This window comes from Arachis stenosperma, chromosome 5 (assembly GCF_014773155.1).
Source record: "Arachis stenosperma cultivar V10309 chromosome 5, arast.V10309.gnm1.PFL2, whole genome shotgun sequence".
NCBI lineage: Eukaryota > Viridiplantae > Streptophyta > Magnoliopsida > Fabales > Fabaceae > Arachis > Arachis stenosperma.
The window spans coordinates 92,693,867-92,719,268 of NC_080381.1; positions in this window are offsets into that span (position 1 = coordinate 92,693,867).

A 25,402-nucleotide genomic window follows, 5' to 3' on the forward strand; every position below is an offset into this window, starting at 1 on the left:
TAAGATCTTTTCAATCGATTGGTAATGATATCCAATCGATTAGCTGTAACGAATTTCTCCAATTTTGAAATTTTCTCCAATTCAATCAATTGCCTAAACCCGCCAATAGATTGGTTAAGTTTTCGATTTGTGATATCAATCAATTGTCTGCAACTTTGTGTAACCAAATTGTAAAATTCTTCTATGCAATCGATTGATTCTTCGTTGTAATTGATTGTTTTGCCCTGCTTTGCTTTAAATTAAGCATCCATTTTCTTCATTCAATGACCCTTGTATCCATAATTCTTCAACATTTTGGCTTTGCAAACTGAAACCCTTTGTTAACCTCTTCAATATCAACCATAAACCTCAAATCTTCTTCACAATCTTCTTGCTCATCTTCATCTTGATCTTCAAATGCTTGTAATGAAGAAATGAACGTTAAACGAGCTAATATGAGAAAAATTCCTACAAAAGAAATAAGAGGGAATCTTCAATGCCCATGTTAGTGTAAAATTCTTGATAAATTATAGCTTTGAAATTGAACGAGACTCTATAATCATCATCCCTCCAATCGGCTCTTGGTTTTTCATCTTTTATGGACGTATCTGCTACTCCAACCCTTTTTTTAGTGGTTTTCATGGGAACCAAAATTTCAGTTTCAATAACATCCCAAATTCTCAGATCTTGACACTTAAGCATATGATCGTTGTACTCTTGTAATAAGAATAATTGGTTACATCTAGTAATGGAGGACGATGAGAAGATTATTTACCTTCCATATGTTCATAACTTGTGCTTGTTCTTATCAATGATCATTTTCTCATACTATAATATTTACCAAAGAGTTAAGCTCTCATATCACTTGTTATTCAATATGCACAAAATATTCAAGATTAAAGACGAATGGAAAAATATTATCATGGGTCAATAGCATATATAATATTAAAAAATATATATATGCAAATAAATTATAATATAAAATGTATTACAAAAATATACCGATAAATAATATATATTTAAAGTACAAAAAATATGTGAAAGTGCTATACGTCGATTCTTCATATCATAAAATTTATCAATAATAGAATCTATGTCAAATTTTTTAGCAATCTTTTTAATGTAAATCAAAAGATAATTAACAAAAAAAATCATCTTCAATTTTATTTCTAAATCTATTCTTTACAATATTCATAAATGAAAAAGATCTCTTAGTTATAGCAGTTGAAATAAGGAGAGTTAATACCAAACGAATCAAACAATTAATCAAAGGATATATAAAGACTTTCCTGTCTTCGCTAACCCTTAACATAACTCCGAAATTGTGCATAAATTAGTTAATTCAACATCATTAGGAACATTTAATTATTTTCTTTTGGTTATTATCATTTCAAAACACAGTCTTTTAGGTTTAGAATTTGTTATTCTATTTTATTTTCAAACCAAATTATGTTAGATATAAAAGGAAAAAGATTTAGCCTTTCGAGCTCTTTCTCCCTCTCTACCTCATTCTACACTCTACACACTTTTGAACCCTAGTTTTTCTATGAGCCATGAGCAACTAAACCTCCATTGTTAAAATTACGAGCTCTATATATTCTATGGATTAATACTATTGTCACTCTATTTTAATTATTATATTGATTCAAATTCAAGGATTACTTTTGTTTTTTATCTTATGAATTTGAGTGTATTAAAAAATAACTGTTGTTCTACATGAATTCTTGTTGATTCTTGGAAAAGTTAACTCACTTGAATAATAACTTGAAAGTAATTCCTCCTAAATCACTAATTATTTGGACTTAACCCTTTAATCTATATAAGTGACCAAGGAATTGGCGGTTGATTAGGTTAGAGGAGACTAAATTACTAAGAAATTAGGGTTTAGTCAATTAGGGTTTGCCATGAATTGGGTCTTACATTATTAAAATAGATGATAAGAAACATTAATCCAGAAAAATAAATATCTCTGAAACCTTATCTATTTTCTCACATACTTTTCACACCAAATTTACTAATTGCTTTCTTAATTCCTGAATTGTTTGATGCTTTTGAACCCAAAACACTTTTTTCTGTTTGTCTGACTAAGTGAATCACTCAATTATTATTTTTGGTGCATCAATCATCATGGGATCAACTCTTACTCACCTGAGGTATTACCTGGTACGACCTAGTGCACTTGGCAGCTCAATTATGGTATTCGAAATTTCGCACCAAATTTTTGGCGCCGTTGTCGGAGATTGAATATGATTGACAACTGCCCGTTATTTGATTACTTAGATTAGACGTTCTTTGTTTTAATTTTAATTACTTTAGCTCTTTAATATTTTTAAATTTTTTTAATTTATTTAACAGTTTTTTATTTTTAAAATTAAGTGTGGTGTCCCCTTCATTATTTTAATTTTCTTGCTTATTTCCCTTAGTAGTTTCCAATTTTTTTTAGTTATTTTCCTTGTTAATTTTGAAATTCTTAGTCCATATTATTTAATTTATTTTCAAAATTTTCAGCTTTAATTATTTGGTTAATTCTGTTTTATTTCTTTTACGCATGGTTCTTCACCGGAAATTCTCTTCACTCTGACGTAGAGATTCTCACTTTTTCTCATTTTTTGTTTGTTTATGAGTACGAACAGGAACAAAGAACCTCTTCTTGACTTGGATTCTGAGATTGAGAGAACCTTGAGAAGGCGTTTATAGCAGGTTAGAGCTTAGCCGTTAAGAATCTCAAGGATAATTTTTAGAAGGAAGCTCAAAGAGCTACTATGGATCCAAACAACAACAACAATGTTGTTAATTCTCATGTTCTCAATGCTCCTAATGTGCCTAAGCAACTGATGAGCGAATAATTTATACACTTTTTGGCATTGTTTTTAGTATATTTTTAGTATGTTTTAGTTAGTTTTTATTATGTTTTTATTAGTTTTTAATTAAAAATTACATTTCTGGACTTTACTATGAGTTTGTGTATTTTTCTGTGATTTCAGGTATTTTCTGGCTGAAATTGAGGGACCTGAGCAAAAATCTGATTCAAATGCTGAAAAAGGACTGCAGATGCTGTTGGATTCTGACCTCCCTGCACTCAAAGTGGATTTTCTAGAGCTACAAAAGCCCAATTGGCGCGCTTTTAATTGCGTTGGAAAGTAGATATCCTGGGCTTTCCAGAAATATATAATAGTTTATACTTTGCCTAAGAATTGATGGCCCAAACCGGCGATCCAAATCAGCTTCAGAATTCCCGGCGTTTAACGCCAGAACTGGCACAAAAGTTAGAGTTAAACGCCCAAACTGGCACAAAAGCTGGCGTTTAACTCCAATAAAAGTCTCTACACATGAAAGCTTCAATGCTCAGCCCAAGCACACACCAAGTGGACCCCGGATGTGGATTTTTACGTCATTTACTCATTCTTGTAAACCCTAGGTCACTAGTTCACTATAAATAGGACTTTTTGCTATTGTATCTTCATCTCATGACACATTACACGTTTCATATTGTATCTTCCACGGCATGAGTCTCTAAACCCCATGGTTGGGGGTGAGGAGCTCTGCTGTGTCTTGATGGATTAATGCAATTACTACTATTTCTCATTCAATTACGCTTGCTTCTATTCTAACATACCATTTGTTCTTTAACTTGATGAATGTGATGACCTGTGACACTCATCACCATTCTCACCTATGAACGTGTGCCTGACAACCACTTCCGTTCTACCTTCGATTGAGTGTATGTCTCTTGGATTTCTTAATCAGAATCTTCGTGGTATAAGCTAGAATCCATTGGCGGCCATTCTTGGGAACCCAAAAAGTCTAAACCTTGTCTGTGGTATTCCGAGTAGGATTCAGGGATTGAATGGCTGTGACGATCTTCAAACTCGCGAGTGTTGGGCGTAGTGACAAACGCAAAAGGATCAATGGATCCTATTCCAGCATGATCGAGAACCGACAGATGATTAGCCGTGCGGTGATAGCGTGCGTTGAACATTTTCACTGAGAGGACGGGAGGTAGCCATTGACAACGGTGAAACCCAACATACAGCTTGCCATGGAAGGAGCCTTGCGTGCATGAAGAAGAAGACAGTAGGAAAGCAAAGATTTAGAAGATAGAGCATGTCCAAAACCTCAACCTTTTCTCTATTACTACAAAACAAGTATTTATTTCATGTTCTTTTACTTTTTACAATTAAAACTGAGAATTATTGATATCCTGACTAAGAGTTACAAGATAACCACAGCTTGCTTCAAGCTGACAATCTCCGTAGGATCGACCCTTACTCACGTAAGGTATTACTTAGACGACCCAGTGCACTTGCTAGTTAGTTGTGCGGAATTACAAAAGTGTGATTGTAATTTCATGCTCCAAGTTTTTGGCGCCGTTGCCGGGGATTGTTCGAGTTTGGACAACTGATGGTTTATCTTGTTGCTTAGATTAGGAATATTTTATTTTTGTTGGTTTAGAGTCTTTTATTTGAGTTTAGTTTCATATTTTAAGTTTGGTGTTAATTGCATGCTTTTACTTTCTTTTAATTTTTCAAATTTGCATAGTCTTAGTTGTTTCTTGATCTTTAAAAATTCTAAGTTTGGTGTATTCTTTGTGTTTTCCTTTAAATTTTCAAAAATTTGTGTTTGATTTTCTAAAAATTTGTTTTTGGTGTTCATCTTGATCTTCAAAGTGTTTTTGGTGTTCATCTTGACATTCAAAGTTTTCTTGTTTGTTCTCTTTGTTTTGATCTAAAATTTCTAAGTTTAGTGTCGTTTTGTTGTTTTTCTCTTTCCTCATTAAAATTTAAAAATAAAAAAAATATCCTTTCCTTATTTTACTCATAATTTTCAAAATTTTGCATTAAATTAGTCAAAGATTTTCAATCATATCTTTTTTTTAGTCAAATCAAAATTCTAATTTCAAAAATTGATCTTTTCAAATCTTTTTCAAAAATTAAATCTTTTTAATTTCTTCAATCATATCTTTTTTTTAATTGCAACCATATCTTCTCAATCATATCTTTTTCAAAATAATTTTCAATCATATCTTTTTAATTGCTAATTCCAAAATCTTTTTAATTAATTAATTGATTTAGTTTTTAATTTGCTTTGATTTTATTTTCTTTTAATTTTCGAAATTTTATTTTATTTTTCATTTATTTTATTTTATTATTTTCAGTCACTTTTAATTAAATAAAATAAAAAAATAAAAAATAAAAATATAATTTACTTGCAATCCACATCATCTTCCTTTCTCCATCATGGACCTAAGTGGAATTGAGCAGTCCAGAAAGACTCTGGGGTCATATGCTAACCCCATTACAGCTGCATATGGGAGTAGCATCTGTATACCTCCCATCAAAGCAAGCAGTTTTGAGCTAAATCCTCAACTCATTATCATAGTGCAGCAAAATTGTCAGTATTCTGGTCTTCCACAGGAAGAACCTACTGAGTTTCTGGCACAGTTCTTACAAATTGCTGACATAGTACGTGATAAAGAAGTGGATCATGATGTCTACAAATTATTACTATTTCTATTTGCTGTAAAAGATCAAGCTAAGAGGTGGTTAAATAACCAACCCACAGCAAGCATAAAAACATGGAGACAGTTATCAGACAAATTTCTGAATCAATTTTACCCTCCAAAATGGATGACACAGCTGAGGCTGGACATCCAAGGCTTTAAACAAGAGGATAATGAATCCCTTTATGATACCTGGGAGAGGTACAGAGGTATGCTAAGAAAATGCCCCTCTGAAATGTTTTCAGAGTGGGTACAGTTAGACATCTTCTACTATGGGCTTATAGAAAAAGCTCAGATGTCTTTAGACCACTTAGCTGGTGGATCTATACACATGAGAAAGACGATTGAAGAGGCTCAAGAACTCATAGATACTATTGCTAGAAATCAACATTTGTACTCTAGCAGTGAGTCCTACATAAAGGAAGAGGTCAGGGCAGTAATTACTGATCCTAATCCTCAAGAACAGATTATTGAGCTTAATCAACAATTACTCCTTATGACAAAACAATTAGCAGAATTTAAAGAGATGCTCCAAGACACTAAAAATGCTAACAAGAATACGGAAACACAATTGAATCAGACAAGACAACAACTATCTAAACAGATAACAGAAGAATGCCAAGCTGTTAAATTAAGGAGTGGGAAGACATTGAATGTATCAACTCAAAGCAGCAGAAAGCTAAGAAAGGAACAACTGACAGAGGATGACCAACCAACTACCCGAAATTCCTCTGAGGACAGTAAGAGCCCAGAGAGGAATGATTCTGGCATTCAAACGCCAGAAAAGGGTAAGAAAGTGGCGTTAAACGCCCAATGGGTAGCCAATTCTGGCGTTCAAACGCCAGAAAAGGGTTGCAATCTGGCGTTAAACGCCCAAAAAGCACCCAATCCTGGCGTTCAAACGCCACAAAGGGGTCAGACACTTGCAAGTACTGATAACAACCCCCTTAAGCAGGCTTCTCCAACCACTTCTGTAGGAAATAAACCTGCAGCAACTAAGGTTGAAAAGTATAAAGCCAAGATGCCTTATCCTCAGAAACTCCGCCAAGCGAAACAAGACAAACAATTTGCCCGCTTTACAGACTATCTCAGGACTCTTGAAATAAAGATTCCGTTTGCAGAGGTACTTGAGCAAATACCCTCTTATGCTAAGTTCATGAAAGAGATCTTAAGTCATAAGAAGGATTGGAGAGAAACTGAAAAAGTTTTTCTCACTGAAGAATGCAGTGCAGTCATTTTAAAGAGCTTACCAGAGAAGCTTAAAGATCCTGGAAGCTTTATGATACCATGCACATTAGAGGGTACTTGTACCAAGAAAGCTCTATGTGATCTTGGGGCAAGTATCAACCTAATACCTGCATCCACTATCAGAAAGCTTGGCTTGGCTGAAGAAGTCAAACCAACCCGAATATGCCTCCAACTTGCTGATGGCTCCATTAAATATCCATCAGGCGTAATTGAGGACATGATTGTCAAGGTTGGGCCATTTACCTTTCCCACTGACTTTGTAGTGCTGGAAATGGAGGAGCACAAGAGTGCAACTCTCATTCTAGGAAGACCTTTCCTAGCAACTGGACGAACCCTCATTGACGTCCAAAAAGGGGAATTGACCCTGAGAGTCAACGAGGATGAGTTTAAGTTGAATGTTGTCAAAGCTATGCAGCATCCAAACACCCCAAATGACTGCATGAGCGCTGATATCATTGACTCTTTGGTGGAGGAGGTCAATATGACTGAAAGTCTCGAATCAGAACTAGAGGACATCTTTAAAGATGTTCAGCCTGAGGAATCAGAGGAAATAAAAGAACCTCTAAAAATCCCTCAGGAAGAGAATAAGCCTCCTAAACCCGAGCTCAAACCACTACCACCATCCCTGAAATATGCATTTCTGGGAGAGGGTGACACTTTTCCAGTGATCATAAGCTCTGCTTTAAATCCACAGGAAGAGAAAGCACTAATTGAAGTGCTAAGGACACACAAGACAGCTCTTGGGTGGTCCATAGGTGATCTTAAGGGCATTAGCCCAGCAAGATGCATGCACAAGATCCTATTGGAGGAAGATGCTAAGCCAGTGGTTCAACCACAGAGGCGGCTAAATCCAGCCATGAAAGAGGTGGTGCAAAAAGAGGTCACTAAGTTACTAGAGGTTGGGATTATTTATCCTATTTCTGATAGCCCCTGGGTGAGCCCTGTCCACGTTGTCCCCAAGAAGGGAGGCATGACAGTGGTTCATAATGAAAAGAATGAACTGGTTCCTACAAGAACAGTTACAGGGTGGTGTATGTGTATTGACTACAGAAGGCTCAATACAGCCACCAGGAAGGATCATTTTTCTTTACCATTCATAGACCAGATGCTAGAGAAACTAGCAGGTCATGAATATTATTGCTTTTTGGATGACTATTCAGGTTACAACCAAATTGCAGTAGATCCTCAGGACCAAGAGAAAACAGTATTCACATGTCCTTCTGGAGTGTTTGCCTACAGAAGGATGCCTTTTGGTCTGTGTAATGCACCTACAACCTTTCAGAAGTGCATGCTCTCTATCTTCTCAGATATGGTAGAGAAATTTCTGGAAGTCTTCATGGATGACTTTTCAGTATTTGGAGACTCATTCAGCTCCTGCCTAAACCATCTAGCACTTGTTCTGAAAAGATGCCAAGAGACCAACCTAGTTTTAAACTGGGAAAAATGTCACTTTATGGTGACTGAAGGGATTGTCCTTGGGCATAAAATTTCAAACAAGGGAATAGAGGTGGATCAAGCTAAAGTTGAAGTAATTGAAAAATTACCACCACCTACCAATGTTAAGGCAATCAGAAGCTTTCTAGGGCATGCAGGATTCTACAGAAGGTTTATAAAGGATTTTTCAAAAATTGCAAAACCTCTGAGTAATCTGCTAGCTGCAGACACGCCATTTATCTTTGATAAGGAGTGTCTGCAGGCGTTTGACCTTCTGAAAGCTAAGCTGGTCACAGCACCAGTTATCTCTGCACCAGACTGGACACTGCCATTCGAACTAATGTGTGATGCCAGTGACCATGCCATTGGTGCAGTATTGGGACAGAGGCACAACAAGCAACTACATGTCATTTATTATGGCAGCCGTATTCTAAATGATGCACAGAAGAACTACACAACCATAGAAAAGGAGTTATTTGCAGTGGTTTATGCCATTGACAAGTTCAAATCTTATTTAGTAGGATCAAAAGTGATTGTGTACACTGACCATGCTGCTCTTAAATATTTACTCACAAAGCAGGATTCAAAACCCAGGCTCATAAGATGGGTGTTGCTTCTGCAAGAGTTTGATATAGAAATAAGAGACAGAAAGGGGACAGAGAATCAAGTAGTTGATCACCTGTCCCGGATAGAACCAGTAGCAGGAGCATCCCTCCCTCCTACTTAGATCACTAAAACCTTTTCGGATGAGCAATTATTTGTTATTCAGGAAGCTCCGTGGCTTGCAGACATCGTAAACTATAAGACTCAAGGTTCTCCTTCTACCACCATGGAAAGAAAGCATGAAAAGCTTCTCTCAATACAGAGTCAAACAAAACCCCCACATTCAAACTCTAAGTTTGGTGTTGGGAGGCCACAACCAAACTCCAAGTTTGGTGTTGAGAGGCCACAACCAAACTCTAAGTTTGGCGTTGAAAGGCCCCAATCATGCTTTGAGTATCTGTGAGGCTCCATGAGAGCCCACTGTCAAGCTACTGACATTAAAGAAGCGTTTGTTGGGAGGCAACCCAATTTTATCTACTTATTTTTCATTGTTATTTCATGTTTTCTGTAGGTTGATGATCATGTGAAGTCACAAAAACAATTGAAAAAGCAAAAACAGAATGAAAAATAGCACACCCTGGAGGAGAAACTTGCTGGCGTTTAAACGCTAGTAAGGATAGCAAAATAGGCATTAAACGCCTGGTCTGGCACCATTCTGGGCGTTTAACGCCAGAAATGGGCACCAGACTGGCGTTTAACGCCAGAAAAGGACAAGAAGCTGGCGTTAAACGCCAGAAATGGGCAGCAGCCTGGCGTTTAATGCCAGGATTGGCAGCAAGGGGCGTTTTGCACGCCACATGGTGCAGGGATGAGAAATCCTTGACACCTCATGATCTGTGGACCCCACAGGATCCCACCTACCTCACCTCTTCTTCTCTCCTCTTCACACCCTTCCATAACACTCTTCCCCAAAATAACCTCACCCAATCACCTCCAGTACCCCTCCAAAACCATCATACAAACCACCTACACCCACCCACTCAAATTCAAACCATCACTCCTTCCTTTTCCCACATCATAACCACCTAAAACTCCCCTTGGCCGAACCACTCACACCTCTCCATCTCATCTATTTTCTTCTTCTCCTACTCCTTCTTCTCTTCTTTTGCTCGAGGACGAGCAAACCTTCTAAGTTTGGTGTGGTAAAAGCATTGCTTTTTGTTTTTCCATAACCATGTATGACACTTAAGGCCAGAGAAACCTCTAGAAAGAGGAAAGGGAAGGCAAAAGCTTCCACCTCTGAGTCTGGGAGATGGAGAGATTCATCTCAAAATCTCATCACTAAGAAAAGGATGGAGCAAACAAGAGCTTGAGCAAATTCCTCATCATGAAATCCCTGAGATGCCTCAAGGGATGCACTTCCCTCCACAAATCTATTGGGAGCAAATCAACACCTCCCTTGGAAAATTAAGCTCTAACATGGGACAACTAAGCATGGAGCACCAAGAGCATTCCATCATCCACCATGAGATTAGAAAAGATCAAAAAGCTATGAGGGAAGAGCAACAAAGACAAGGAAGAGACATAGACGAGCTCAAAAGCACTCCATAAGATCTTCAAGAGGAAGAACAAGCCACCATCACTAAGGTGGACCCGTTCTTTAATTTTCTTGTTCTTTATTTTCTGTTTTTCAAATTTTTATGCTTTATGTTTATCTATGTTTGTGTCTTTATTACATGATCATTAGTGTCTTAGTGTCTATGCCTTAAAGTTATAAATGTCCTACGAATCCATCACCTTTCTTAGATGAAAAATGTTTTTAATCACAAAAGAACAAGAAGTAAATGATTTCGAATTCATCTTTGAAACTAGTTGAATTAGTTTGATGTGGTGACAATACTTTTTGTTTTCTGAATGAAAGCTTGAACAGTGCATATGTCTTTTGAATTTGTTGTTTTAAGAATGTTAAAATTGTTGGCTCTTGAAAGAATGATAGAAAAGGAGAAATGTTATTGAGAATCTGAAAAATCATCAAATTGATTCTTGAAGCAAGAAAAAGCAGTGAATACAAAAAAAAGAAAGAAAAAAAAGACAAAAAAAAGAAAAAGCAAGCAGAAAAAGCCAATAGCCCTTTAAACCAAAAGGCAAGGGTAAAATTAAAAAGGATCCAAGGCTTTGAGTATCAGTGGATAGGAGGGCCTACAAGAATAATACCCTGGCCTAAGCGGCTAAACCAAGCTATCCCTAACCATGTGCTTGTGGCGTGAAGGTGTCAAGTGAAAACTTGAGACTGAGCGGTTAAAGTCGTGATCTAAAGCAAAAGGAGTGTGCTTAAGAACCCTGGACACCTCTAATTGGGGACTCTAGCAAAGCTGAGTCACAATCTGAAAAGGTTCACCCAGTTATGTGTCAGTGGCATGTATGTATCTGGTGGTAATACTGAAAAACAGAGTGCTTTGGGCCACGGCCAAGACTCATAAAGTAGCTGTATTCAAGAATCAACATACTATACTAGGAGAATCAATAACACTATCTGAATTCTGAGTTCCTATGGATGCCAGTCATTCTAAACTTCAAATGATAAAGTGAGATGCCAAAACTGTTCAGAGGCAAAAAGCTACTAGTCCCGCTCATCTAATTGGTGCTAAGTTTCATTGATAATTTGGAATTTATAGTATATTCTCTTCTTTTTATCCTGTTTAATTTTCAGTTACTTGGGGACAAGCAACAATTTAAGTTTGGTGTTGTGATGAGCGGATAATTTATACACTTTTTGGCATTGTTTTTAGTATATTTTTAGTATGTTTTAGTTAGTTTTTATTAAGTTTTTATTAGTTTTTAATTAAAAATTACATTTTTGGACTTTACTATGAGTTTGTGTATTTTTCTGTGATTTCAGATATTTTCTGGCTGAAATTGAGGGACCTGAGCAAAAATCTGATTCAGAAGCTGAAAAAGGACTGCAGATGCTGTTGGATTCTGACCTCCCTGCACTCAAAGTGGATTTTCTGGAGCTACAGAAGCCCAATTGGCACGCTTTCAATTGCGTTAAAAAGTAGACATCCTGGGCTTTCCAGCAATAAATAATAGTCCATACTTTGCTTAATAATTGATGGCCCAAACCGGCGTTCCAAATCAGCTTCAGAATTCCCGGCGTTTAACACCGGAACTGGCACAAAAGTTGGAGTTAAACGCCCAAACTGGCACAAAAGCTGGCGTTTAACTCCAATAAAAGTCTCTACACATGAAAGCTTCAATGCTCATCCCAAGCACACACCAAGTGGACCCCGGAAGTAGATTTTTACGTCATTTACTCATTCTTGTAAACCCTAGGTCACTAGTTCACTATAAATAGGACTTTTTGCTATTGTATCTTCATGTCATGACACATTACACGTTTCATATTGTATCTTCCACAGCATGAGTCTCTAAACCCCATGGTTGGGGGTGAGGAGCTCTGCTGTGTCTTGATGGATTAATGCAATTACTACTGTTTTTCATTCAATCACACTTGCTTCTATTCTAAGATACCACTTGTTCTTCAACCAGATGAATGTGATGATCTGTGACACTCATCACCATTCTCACCTATGAACGTGTGCCTGACAACCACCTCTATTCTACCTTCGATTGAGTGTGTGTCTCTTGGATTCCTTAATCAGAATCTTCGTGGTATAAGCTAGAATCTATTAGCGGCCATTCTTGAGAACCCGGAAAGTCTAAACCTTGTCTGTGGTATTCTGAGTAGGATTCAGGGATTGAATGGCTGTGACGAGCTTCAAACATGCGAGTGTTGGGCGTAGTGACAGACGCAAAAGGATCAATGGATCCTATTCCATCATGATCGAGAACCGACAGATGATTAGCCATGCGGTGACAGCGTGCGTTGAACATTTTCACTGAGAGGACGGGAGGTAGCCATTGACAATGGTGAAACCCAAGATACAGCTTGCCATGGAAGGAGCCTTGCGTGCATGAAGAAGAAGACAGTAGGAAAGCAGAGATTCAGAAGATAGAGCATCTCCAAAACCTCAACCTTTTCTCCATTACTACAAAACAAGTATTTATTTCATGTTCTTTTACTTTTTACAATTAAAACTGAGAATTATTGATATCCTGACTAAGAGTTACAAGATAACCATAGCTTGCTTCAAGCTGACAATCTCCGTGGGATCGACCCTTACTCACTTAAGGTATTACTTGGACGACCCAGTGCACTTGCTGGTTAGTTGTGTGAAATTACAAAAGTGTGATTGTGATTTCGTGCACCAGCAACCAAGAAGGATATTGGGCTCATATACTACTCCTACCTCCAATTTCTATGGCAATAGCATTGTTGTACCTCCTATAGATGCTAATAATTTTGAGTTGAAGTCTCAACTTATCTCTTTGTAGAAATAGAATTGCCAGTTTCGTGGACTCCAGCAGGAAGACCAAACTTGTTTATCTCTAATTTTTTGCAAATCTGTGACATAGTGAAAACAAATCCAGATGTCTATAGGTTGCTTCTCTTTTTGTTTGTTATATGGGACAGAGCCAAACAGTGGCTTGATACACAGTCCAAGGAGAGCTTGGATACTTGGGATAAATTGGTTAATAGATTCTTAACCAAGCTTTTTCCCCCTCTAGACCCCCCAACAATGATCTGTTCTCTAAGACCTATAATCCAGGGTGGAGCAATCACCCTGACTTTGGGTTGAGAAATCAACCTCAAAGACAACAGAATTTTGGCAACAATTCTCAGGGCACTTTCAATCAGAACAACTTCAACAATAGCCAGTTTCAGCCTTTTCAACTACAACAAGCACCTTCTCAGCCTCAAAAATCATCTCACTTGGAGTCTATTATTGCAGAACTCTGCAAAAATATTCATAGTTTTATACAGGAAACCAGAGCTTCACTCAGAAGCTTGAAGATTCAAGTGGGTCAATTGAGTAAGCAAGCACCTGAGAGAGCCTCCTAATACTCTCTAATACTCTTCCTAGTGAAATGGTGCCTAATCCAAGGGAAGAGTGCAAGGCTATTGGTGCACGAAATTGTGATCTCAATGGCGCCAACAACTTGGTACGCACAATTGTAATCTCAACTCTTTTTCACAACTTTGCACAACTAACCAGCAAGTGCACTGGGTCGTCCAAGTAATAAACCTTACGTGAGTAAGGGTCGATCCCACGGAGATTGTCGGCTTGAAGCAAGCTATGATCATCTTGTAAATCTCAGTCAGGCGGATTCAAATGGTTATAGAGTTTTAATAATTTAAAAGATAAATAAGCATAAAATAAAGATAGAGATACTTACGTAATTCATTGGTGGGAATTTCAGATAAGCGTATGGAGATGCGTTGTTCCTTCTGAATCTCTGCTTTCCTATTGCCTTCATCCAATCCTTCATACACTTTTATATGGCAAGCTGTATGTTAGGTGTCACTGTTGTCAATGGCTACTTCCCGTCCTCTCAGTGAAAATGGTCCTCTACGGTTTCTGTACGGCTAGTCAACTGTCAGATTTCTCGTCTCGGATGAAAAATACCATGCACAGATATCGTATGGCTAATCAGCTGTTGGTTCTCGATCGTGTAGGAATAGGATTTACTATTCTTTTGCGTCTATCCCCATGCCCTACAGTCGCGAGTTTGAAGCTCGTCACAGTCATCCCATCCCAGATCCTACTCGGAATACCACAGACAAGGTTTAGACTTTCCGGATCTCAAGAATGCTGCCAATGGATTCTAGCCTATACCACGAAGACTCTAATCTCGGATTTAGATGCCTCATTGTCAGAGGGGAGTCGATGTGAATCGTTGATTAGAAACCCAAGAGATATACATTCAAGCTTGTTTCCATGTAGAACGGAAGTAGTTGTCAATCACGCGTTCATAAGTGAGAATGGTGATGAGTGTCACATAATCATCACATTCATCATGTTCTTGTGTGGGAATGAATATCTTAGAATAAAAATAAGCATGAATTGAATAGAAGAACAATAGTACTTTGCATTCATACTCGAGGAACAGCAGAGCTCCACACCTTAATCTATGGTGTGTAGAAACTCCACCATTGAAAATACATAAGTGAAAATAGGGAATGCATGGCCGAATGGCCAACCTCCTAAAATGTGAACAATGGTCCAAAGGTGTTCCAAAAGCTCCCTAGTATAATAGTAAAAAGTTCTATTTATACTAAACTAGTTACTAGGGTTACAGAAATAAGTAAATGATGCAGAAATCCACTTCCGGGCCCACTTGGTGTGTGCTTGGGCTAAGCATTGAAGCTTTCACATGTAGAGGCCTTCTTTGGGCTTAAACGTCAGTTTGTAACTTGTTTCTGGCATTTGACTCTAGCTTGCAACTTGTTTCTGGCGTTTCAAGCCAGAATAAGGCAGAAAGCTGACGTTGAACGCCAGTTTGCGTCGCTAAACTTAGGCAAAGTATGGATTATTATATATTGCTGGAAAGCCCTGGATGTCTACTTTCCAACGCAATTGAGAGTGCACCATGTGGGTTTCTGTAGCTGCAAAAATTCCAATTCGAGTGCAGGGAGGTCAGAATCCAACAACATCAGCAGTCCTTTTCAGCCTTTTGAATCAGATTTTTGCTCAGGTCCCTCAATTTCAGCCAGAAAATACTTGAAATCACAGAAAAACACACAAATTCATAGTAAAGTCCAGAAATGTGAATTTTGCTTAAAAACTAATAAAAATATACTAAAAATTAGCTAGATCCTACTAAAAACTATATAAAAATAATGCCAAAAAGCGTATAAATTATCTGCTCATCACAACACCAAACTTAAATTGTTGCTTTTTCCCAAGCAACTGAAAATAAAATAGGATAAAAAGAAGAGAATATACAATGAATCCCACAGTATCAATGAAACTTAGTTTTAATTAGATGAGCGGGGCTTGTAGCTTTTTGCTTCTGAACAGTTTTGGCATCTCATTTTATCCTTTGAAATTCAGAATGATTGGCATCTATAGGAACTCAGAATTTTAGATAGTGTTATTGATTCTCCTAGTTCAGTATGTTGATTCTTGAACACAACTACTTTATAAGTCTTGGCCGTGACCTTAAGCACTTTGTTTTTCAGTATTACCACTGGATACATAAATGCCACAGACACATAACTGGGTGAACCTTTTCAGATTGTGACTCAGCTTTGCTAAAGTCCCCAGTTAGAGGTGTCCAGAGTTCTTAAGCACACTCTTTTTGCTTTGGATCACGACTTTAACCACTCAGTCTCAAGCTTTTCACTTGGACCTTCATGCCACAAGCACATGGTTAGGGACAACTTGATTTAGCCGCTTAGGCTTGGATTTTATTTCCTTAGGCCCTCCTATCCATTAATGCTCAAAGCCTTGGATCCTTTTTACCCTTGCCTTTTGGTTTAAAGGGCTATTGGCTTTTTCTGTTTTGCTTTTTCTTTTTCTTTCTTTTTTTTGCCATTTTTTTCTCTTTTTTTTCACTTCTTTTTCTTGCTTCCAGAATCAATTTCATGATTTTTCAGATTATCAATAACATTTCTCTTTGTTCATCATTATTTCAAGAGTCAACAATTTTAACATTCACAAACAACAAGATAAAAAATATGCACTATTCAAGCATTCATTCAGAAAACAAAAAGTATTGCCACCACATCAAAATAATTAAACTAATTTCAAGATAAAATTTGAAATTCAAGTACTTCTTGTTCTTTTGTAATTAGGCATACTTTTATCTAAGAGAGGTGAAGGATTCATGGAATTATTCATAGCTTTAAGGCATAGACACTAGACACTAATGATCATGTAATAAAGACACAAACATGGATAACACATAAAGCTCAAAACTGAAAACAGAAAAATAAATAGACAAAGAGATTAAGGAATGAGTCCACCTTAGTGAAGGTGGCGTCTTCCTCTTGAAGAACCAATGGCGCTCTTGAGCTCCTCTATGTCTCTTCCTTGCCTTTGTTGCTCCTCCCTCATAGCTCTTTGATCTTCTCTAATTTCATGGAGAATGATGGAGTGCTCTTGGTGCCCCACCCTTAGTTGGTCCATGTTGTAACTCAAGCCTTTCAAAGAGGTGTTGAGTTGCTCCCAATAGTTGTGTGGAGGAAAATGCATTCCTTGAGGCATCTCAGGGATTTCTTGATGAGGGAATTCCTCATGCTCTTGTTGAGGTCCATGAGTGGGCCCCCTTATTTGCTCCATCCTTTTCTTAATGATGGGCTTGTCCTCTGCAACGAGGATGTCTCCTTCTATATCTATCCCAGCCAAGTTGCATAGGTGACAACTGAGATGAGAAAAGGCTAACCTTGCCAATGTGGATGACTTGTCAGCCACCTTGTAGAGTTCTAGAGGTATGATCTTATAAACTTCCACTTCCTCCCCAAGATCATGATAGCCTGATCACAGTCACTTCAGATCGGTTGCTAGTAGGAATGATGGAGCGTTGGATGAACTCCAACCATCCTCTAGCCACAGGCTTAAGGTCTGGTCTTCTCAATTGAACCGGATTGCATCTTGAGTCTCTTTTCCATTGAGCTCCTTCCACACATATGTCCATGAGGACTTGGTCCAACCTTTGATCAAAGTTGACCCTTCTAGTGTAGGGGCGTGCGTTTTCTTGCATCATTGGCAAGTGGAATGCCAACCTTACATTTTCCAGACTGAAATTTAAGTATTTCCTCCGAACCATTGTAAGCCAATTCTTTGGATTCGGGTTCATACTTTGATCATGGTTCCTAGGGATCCATGCATTGGCATAGAACTCTTGAACCTGAGGGGTTGGTAAGAACTTCCCAACCTCTTCTTTGGATCTCATGTCAGATCTCCGGATACTCATTTTTCTTGAGCATGAAAGGGACCTCAGGGATCATCTTCTTCTTGGCCACAACTTCATAGAAGTGGTCTTGATGGACCTTTGAGATGAATCTCTCCATCTCCCATGACTCGGAGGTGGAAGCTTTTGTCTTCCCTTTCCTCTTTCTAGAGGTTTCTCCGGCCTTAGGTACCATAAATGGTTATGGAAAAATAAAAAGCAACGCTTTTTACCGCACCAAACTTAAAATGTTTGCTCGTCCTCGATCAAAGGAAGAAAGAAGGGCGGAGAAAAAGAAGAGATGGAGAAGATGGAGGGGGTTAAGTGGTTTGGCCAAGTAGGGGAAAACTGTATAACATGTGTGAAAATGAGGGAGTGAAGAGGTGTATTTATAGGGGAAGAGAGGGAGAGTGGCCGAATAGACTTGGGTGGGTTTGGGAGGGAAAAATGTTTGAATTTAAAAGTGAGGTAGGTGGGGTTTTTGGGGAAGAGGGGGAGAGATGATTGGTGACGAGAATATAGGAAAGAGAATAGAATTTGATTGGTGAGTGGTGTTTTGGGTAGAGTGTTTATAGAGATGTGTGAGGAAGAAAGAAAGAGGTAGGGTAGGTGGAGATCCTGTGGGGTTCACAAATCCTGAGGAGTCAAGGATTTCTCATCCCTGCTCCAATTAGACGTGTAAATGCCTTTAGTGTGCAATCCTGGCATTTAACGCCAGACTGATGCTTGTTTCTAGCGTGAAACGCTAGCTTTTATTCCTTTCCTGGTATTAAATGCCAGGCTGCAACCTGTTTCTGGCATTTAACGCTAGCTTGTTGCTTCTTTCTGGCGTTTAACGCCAGTCTGGTGCTTCTTTCTGGCATTTAACGCCAGTCTGGTGCTTCTTTCTGGCGTTTAACGCCAAGAATGGTGCCAGACTGGGCGTTAAACGCCCATTCTGCTACCCTTACTGGCGTATAAACGCCAGTAAGTTTTTCCTCCAGGGTGTGCTGTTTTTAATGTTGTTTTTGATTTTTCTATAATTTTGCAGTAGTTTTTGTTACTCCACATGATCATCAACCTTAAAAAAAAAGAAATAACATAGATAAATAAAAATTAGGTTGCCTCCTAATAAGCGCTTCTTTAATGTCAATAGCTTGACAGTGAGCTCTCATGGAGCGTCACAGATGTTCAGAGCATTGTTGGGACCTCCCAACACCAAACTTATAGTTTGAATATGGGGGTTCAACGCCAAACTTAGAGTTTGGTTGTGGCCTCCCAACACCAAACTTAGAGTTTGACTGTGGGGGCTTTATTTCACTCTGAATTGAGAGAAGCTTTTCTTGCTTCCTCTCCATGGTTACAGAGGGAGATCCTTGAGTTTTAAACACAAGGTAGTCCTCATTCAATTGAAGGATCAACTCTCCCCTGTCTACATCAATCACAACTTTTGCTGTGGCTAGGAAGGGTCTTCCAAGGATGATGGATTCATCCTCATCCTTCCCAGTGTCTAGGATTATGAAATCTGCAGGGATGTAAAGGCCTTTGACCTTTACTAGCACATCCTCTACCTATCCATAAGCATTTTTCATGGATTTGTCTGCCATCTCTAATGAGAATTTGGCAGCTCGTACCTCAAAGATTCCCAGTTTTTCCATTACAGAGAGTGGCATTAAGTTTATGCCTGACCCCAGGTCACACAGAGCCTTCTCAAAGGTCATGGTGCCTATGGTACAGGGAATTAAGAATTTACCAAGATCCTATTTCTTTTGAGGTAATGTCTGCCTAACCAAGTCATTCAGTTTATTGGTGAGCAAGGGGGGTTCATCCACCCAAGTCTCATTACCAAATAACTTGGCATTCAGCTTCATGATTGCTCCAAGGTACTTAGCAACTTGCTCTTCAGAAATATCTTCATCCTCTTCAGAGAAGGAATAGTCATTAAAGCTCATGAATAACAGAAGTAGGTTCAATGGAAACTCTATGGTCTCTAGATGAGCCTCAGATTCCTTGGGTTCCTCAATTGGGAACTCCCTTTTGTCCAGAGGACGTCCCATGAGGTCTTCCTCACTGGGATTCACGTCCTCCTCCTCCTCTCTAGGTTCAGCCACACCAAGTAAGGTTATGGCCTTGCAATCTCTTTTTGGATTCTCTTCTGTATTGCTTGGGAGAGTACTAGGAGGAGTTTCAGTGACTTTTACTCAGCTGCCCCACTTGTGCCTCCAAATTTCTAATGAGGACCTTATTTTATTCATGAAACTTAGAGTGGCCTTAGATAGATCAGAGACTATGTTTGCTAAACTAGAGGGGATCTGCTCAGAATTCTCTATCTGTTGCTGAGAGGATGATGGAAAAGGCTTGCTATTGCTAAACTTGTTTCTTCCACCATTATTAAAGCCTTGTTGAGGCTTTTGTTGATCTTTCCATGAGAAATTTGGATGATTTCTCCATGAGGGATTATAGGTATTTCCATCGGCTTCACCCATGTAATTCACCTCTGCCATTGCAGGATTCTCAGGATCATAAGCTTCTTCTTCAGAAGATGCTTCTTTAGTACTGTTGGATGCATTTAGCAATCCATTCAAACTCTGAGAAATCATATTGACTTACTGATTCAACATTTTGTTCTGAGCCAATATGGCATTCAGAGCATCAATTTCAAGAACTCCCTTCCTCTGAGGCATCCCATTACTCACAGGATTCCTTTTAGAGGTGTACATGAACTGGTTATTTGCAACCATGTCAATGAGTTCCTGAGCTTCTGCAGGCGTTTTCTTCAGGTGAATAGATCCACCTGCAGAATGGTCCAATGACATCTTAGACAATTCAGATAGACCATCATAGAATATATCCAGGATGGTCCATTCTGAGAGCATGTCAGAATGACACTTTTTCGTCAGTTGCTTGTATCTTTCCCAAGCTTCATAGAGGGATTCACCTTCTTTCTGCCCGAAGGTGTGAACATCCACTCTAAGCTTGCTCAGCTTTTGAGGAAGAAAGAACTTGGCTAAGAAAGCCGTGACCAGCTTATCCCAAGAGTTCAGGCTATCTTTAGGTTGAGAGTCCAACCATACTCTAGCTTTGTCTCTTACAGCAAAAGGGAAAAGCATAAGCTTATAGACCTCGGGATCAACTCCATTGGTCTTAACAGTATCACAGATCTGCAAGAATTTTGTTAAGAACTGAAAAGAATCTTCTGATGGAAGCCCATGAAACTTGCAATTCTGTTGCATCAGAGAAACTAATTGAGGCTTTAGCTCAAAGTTGTTTGCTCCAATGGCAGGGATTGAGATGTTTCTTCCATGGAAGTTGGAATTTGGTGCAGTAAAGTCACCAAGCATCTTCCTTGCATTATTGTTGGGTTCGGCCATTACTTCTTTTTCGAGATTCTCTGTATGGTTTTCTCTGGATTGTTGTGCTTTAGTTTCTCTTAGCTTCTTCTTCAGAGTCCTTTCAGGTTCAGGATCTGCTTCAACAAGAATGTCCTTGTCCTTGCTCTTGCTCATATGAAAAAGAAGAGGACAGAAAAGAAGAAGAATCTTCTATGTCACAGTATAGAGATTCCTTTATGTGAGTAGAAGAATAAGAATGAAGGAAGAAGAAGAAAAATTCAAACACATAGAAGGGAGGGGTTCGAATTTTGAGAAGAGAAGTGTTAGTAAATAAATAAAATAAATAGAAAGAGAGAGAGAGGGAAATTCGAAAATTAGAAGGAAAGAGAAGAAAAAAATTTTTGTTTTTATTTTAATTATTAGTTAGAATTTGAAAATTAAGAAAGAGAATGAAATTAAAAGTTAAAACAATTAGTTAAATAAAAATATTTTTGAAAAAGAGGAATGTGATTTTTGAAAATTATAGAGAGAAAAGTAGTTAGGTGGTTTTGAAAAAGATAAGAATTAGTAAAACAAACAAAAAGTTAATTAGTTAGTTGAAAAAGATTTGAAAATCAATTTTGAAAAGATAAGAAGTTAGAAAAAATTTTGAAATTGATTTTGAGGAAAAAGATATGATTGAAAAAGATTTGATTAAAAAGATATGATTAAAAAGATATGATTCAAATTTATTTTGAAAAAGATTTGAAAAGAAAATTAAAAAGATATCATTTTTAAAATTAAAATTGATTACTTGACTAAGAAGAAACTAAAAGATATGATTCTAGAATTTAAAGATTGAACTTTTCTTAACAAGAAAGTAACAAACTTCAAATTTTTGAATCAATCACATTAGTTGTTAGTAGAGTTTTCGAAAATAAAAGATAAAATTAAGAAAAAGATTTTTGAAAATTAATTTTAAAGAATTTTTGAAAATAATAAAAAGAAAAAGAAAAGATTTGATTTTGAAAAAGATTTTGAAAAGATAAATTTTTGAAATTGAAATCTTGACTTGACTAACAAGAAACAACTTATTTTAAAAAATTTTGACTAAGTCAATCCAAAGATTTCGAAAATTATGAGCAAAATAAGGAAAATATATTTTTTTATTTTTGAATTTTTAATGAGGAGAGAGAAAAACCACAAAATGACTCAACACATAAAAATTTTGGATTAAAGCAAATGATGCATGCAAGAATACTATGAATGTCAAGATGAACACCAAGAACACTTTGAAAATCAAGATGAACATCAAGACTTATTTTTTTGAAAAATTTTCAAGAAAAGAAAAACATGCAAGGCACCAAATTTTTTCTTGTTTAGACACTAATAATTCAAAAATGGATATGAAAAACTACAAAAGACACAAAACAAGAAAATATGAAGATCAAACAAGAAGACTTGTCAAGAACAACTTGAAGATCATGAAGAATGCAATGCATGAATTTTTTTCGGAAAATGCACAAATTTTAGAAACATACAATTGACACCAAACTTAAAAATTGACACTAGACTCAAACAAGAAACACAAATATTTATGATTTTATGATTTTACTAATTTTTTTGGATTTTTCGAAAATTATTTTGGAAAAACGAAAAATAGGAAAAAATTTTGAAAGATTTTTCAAAAATATTTTTTTTTTTTGAAATTGAAAACAAAATAGATGTTGAAATAAGAAGAAATTTACCTAATCTAAGCAACAAGATGAACCATCAATTGTCCAAACTCGAACAATACACAGCTACGGTGCCAAAAACTTGGTGCACGAAATTGTGATCTCAATGGAGCCAACAACTTGGTACGCACAATTGTAATCTCAACTCTTTTTCACAACTTCGCACAACTAACCAGCAAGTGCACTGGGTCATCCAAGTAATAAACCTTACGTGAATAAGGGTCGATCCCACGGAGATTGTCGGCTTGAAGCAAGCTATGATCATATTTTACATCTTAGTCAGACGGATTCAAATGGTTATAGAGTTTTAATAATTTAAAAGATAAATAAGCATAAAATAAAGATAGAGATACTTATGTAATTCATTCGTGGGAATTTCAGATAAGCATATGGAGATGCGTTGTTCCTTCTGAATCTCTGCTTTCCTATTGCCTTTGGTGCACGAAATTGTGATCATCAATGGCGCCATCAACATGGTACGCTCAATTGCAATCTCAACTCTTTATCACAACTTCGCACAACTAACCAACAAGTGCACTGGGTCGTCCAAGTAATAAACCTTACGCGAGTAAGGGTCGATCCCACGGAGATTGTTGGTATGAAGCAAGCTATGGTCACCTTGTAAATCTCAGTCAGGCAGACTCAAATGGTTATGGATGATATATGAATAAAACATAAATATAAGGATAGAGATACTTATACAATTCATTGGTGAGAACTTCAGATAAGCGTATGAAGATGCTTTGTCCCTTCCGTCTCTCTGCTTTCCTACTGTCTTCATCCAATCCTTCTTACTCCTTTCCATGGCAAGCTGTATGTTGGGCATCACCGTTGTCAATGGCTACAGTCCCGTCCTCTCAGTGAAAATGTTCAACGCACCCTGTCACGGCACGGCTATTCAGCTGTCGGTTCTCGATCATGTCGGAATAGAATCCAGTGATTCTTTTGCGTCTGTCACTAACGCCCCACAATCGCGAGTTTGAAGCTCGTCACAGTCATTCAATCATTGAATCCTACTCAGAATACCACAGACAAGGTTTAGACCTTCCGGATTCTCTTGAATGCCGCCATCAATTCTAGCTTATACCACGAAGATTCCGGTCAAAGAATCCAAGAGATAAACATTAGAGCCTTGTTTGCTTATAGAACGGAAGTGGTTGTCAGTCACGCGTTCATAAGTGAGAATGATGATGAGCGTCACATAATCATCACATTCATCATATTCTTGGGTACGAATGAATATCTTGGAATAAGAACAAGCTGAATTGAATAGAAGAACAATAGTAATTGCATTAATACTCGAGGTACAGCAGAGCTCCACACCTTAATCTATGGTGTGTAGAAACTCCACCGTTGAAAATACATAAGAACAAGGTCTAGGCATGGCCATGAGGCCAGCCTCCCAAAGAGGGTTCAATCATAAAAACATGATCAAAAGATATATAAATACAATAGTAAAAGGTCCTACTTATAGGGAACTAGTAGCTTAAGAATTACAAAGATGAGTAAAAGACATAAAAATCCACTTCCGGGCCCACTTGGTGTGTGCTTGGGCTGAGCATTGAAGCATTTTCGTGTAGAGACTCTTCTTGGAGTTAAACGCCAGCTTTTGTGCCAGTTTGGGCGTTTAACTCCCATTCTTGTGCCAGTTCCGGCGTTAAACGCCGGGCAGTTTTGAGCTGATTTGGAACGCCGGTTTGGGCCATCAAATCTTGGGCAAAGTATCGACTATTATATATTGCTGGAAAGTCCAGGATGTCTACTTTCCAACGCCGTTGAGAGCGCACCAATTGGGCTTATGTAGCTCCAGAAAATTCACTTCGAGTGCAGGGAGGTCAGAATCCAACAGTATCTACAGTCCTTTTCAGTCTCTGTATCAGATTTTTGCTCAGGTCCCTCAATTTCAGCCAGAAAATAGCTGAAATCACAGAAAAACACACAAACTCATAGTAAAGTCCAGAAAAGTGAATTTTAACTAAAAACTAATAAAAATATACTAAAAACTAACTAAAATATACTAGAAACATACTAAAAACAATGCCAAAAAGCGTACAAATTATCCGCTCATCACAACACCAAACTTAAATTGTTGCTTGTCCCCAAGCAACTGAAAATCAAATAAGATAAAAAGAAGAGAATATGCAATGAACTCCAAAAACATCTATGAAGATCAGTATTAATTAGATGAGCGGGGCTCTTAGCTTTTTGCCTCTGAACAGTTTTGGCATCTCACTTTATCCTTTGAAATTCAGAATGATTGGCTTCTTTAGGAACTCAGAATCCAGATAGTGTTATTGATTCTCCTAGTTAAGTATGATGACTCTTGAACACAGCTACTTATTGAGTCTTGGCCGTGGCCCAAAGCACTCTGTCTTCCAGTATTACCACCGGATACATACATGCCACAGACACATAATTGGGTGAACCTTTTCAGATTGTGACTCAGCTTTGCTAGAGTCCCCAATTAGAGGTGTCCAGGGTTCTTAAGCACACTCTTTTTGCCTTGGATAACAACTTTATTTCTTTCTTTTTCTTTCTTTTTCTCTTTCTCCTTTTTTTTCGTTTTTTTTCTCTTTTTTTTTCGAATATACCCCTTTTTTTTATTTTCTGCTTTTTCTTGCTTCAAGAATCATGTTTATGATTTTTCAGATCCTCAGTAACATGTCTCCTTTTTCATCATTCTTTCAAGAGCCAACAATTTTAACATACATGAACAACAAATTCAAAAGACATATGCACTGTTCAAGCATACATTCAGAAAACAAAAGTATTGCCACCACATCAAAAAAATTAATCTGTTATAAAATTTGAAATTCATGCAATTCTTCTCTCTTTCAATTAAGAACATTTTTTTTAAGAAAGGTGATGGATTCATA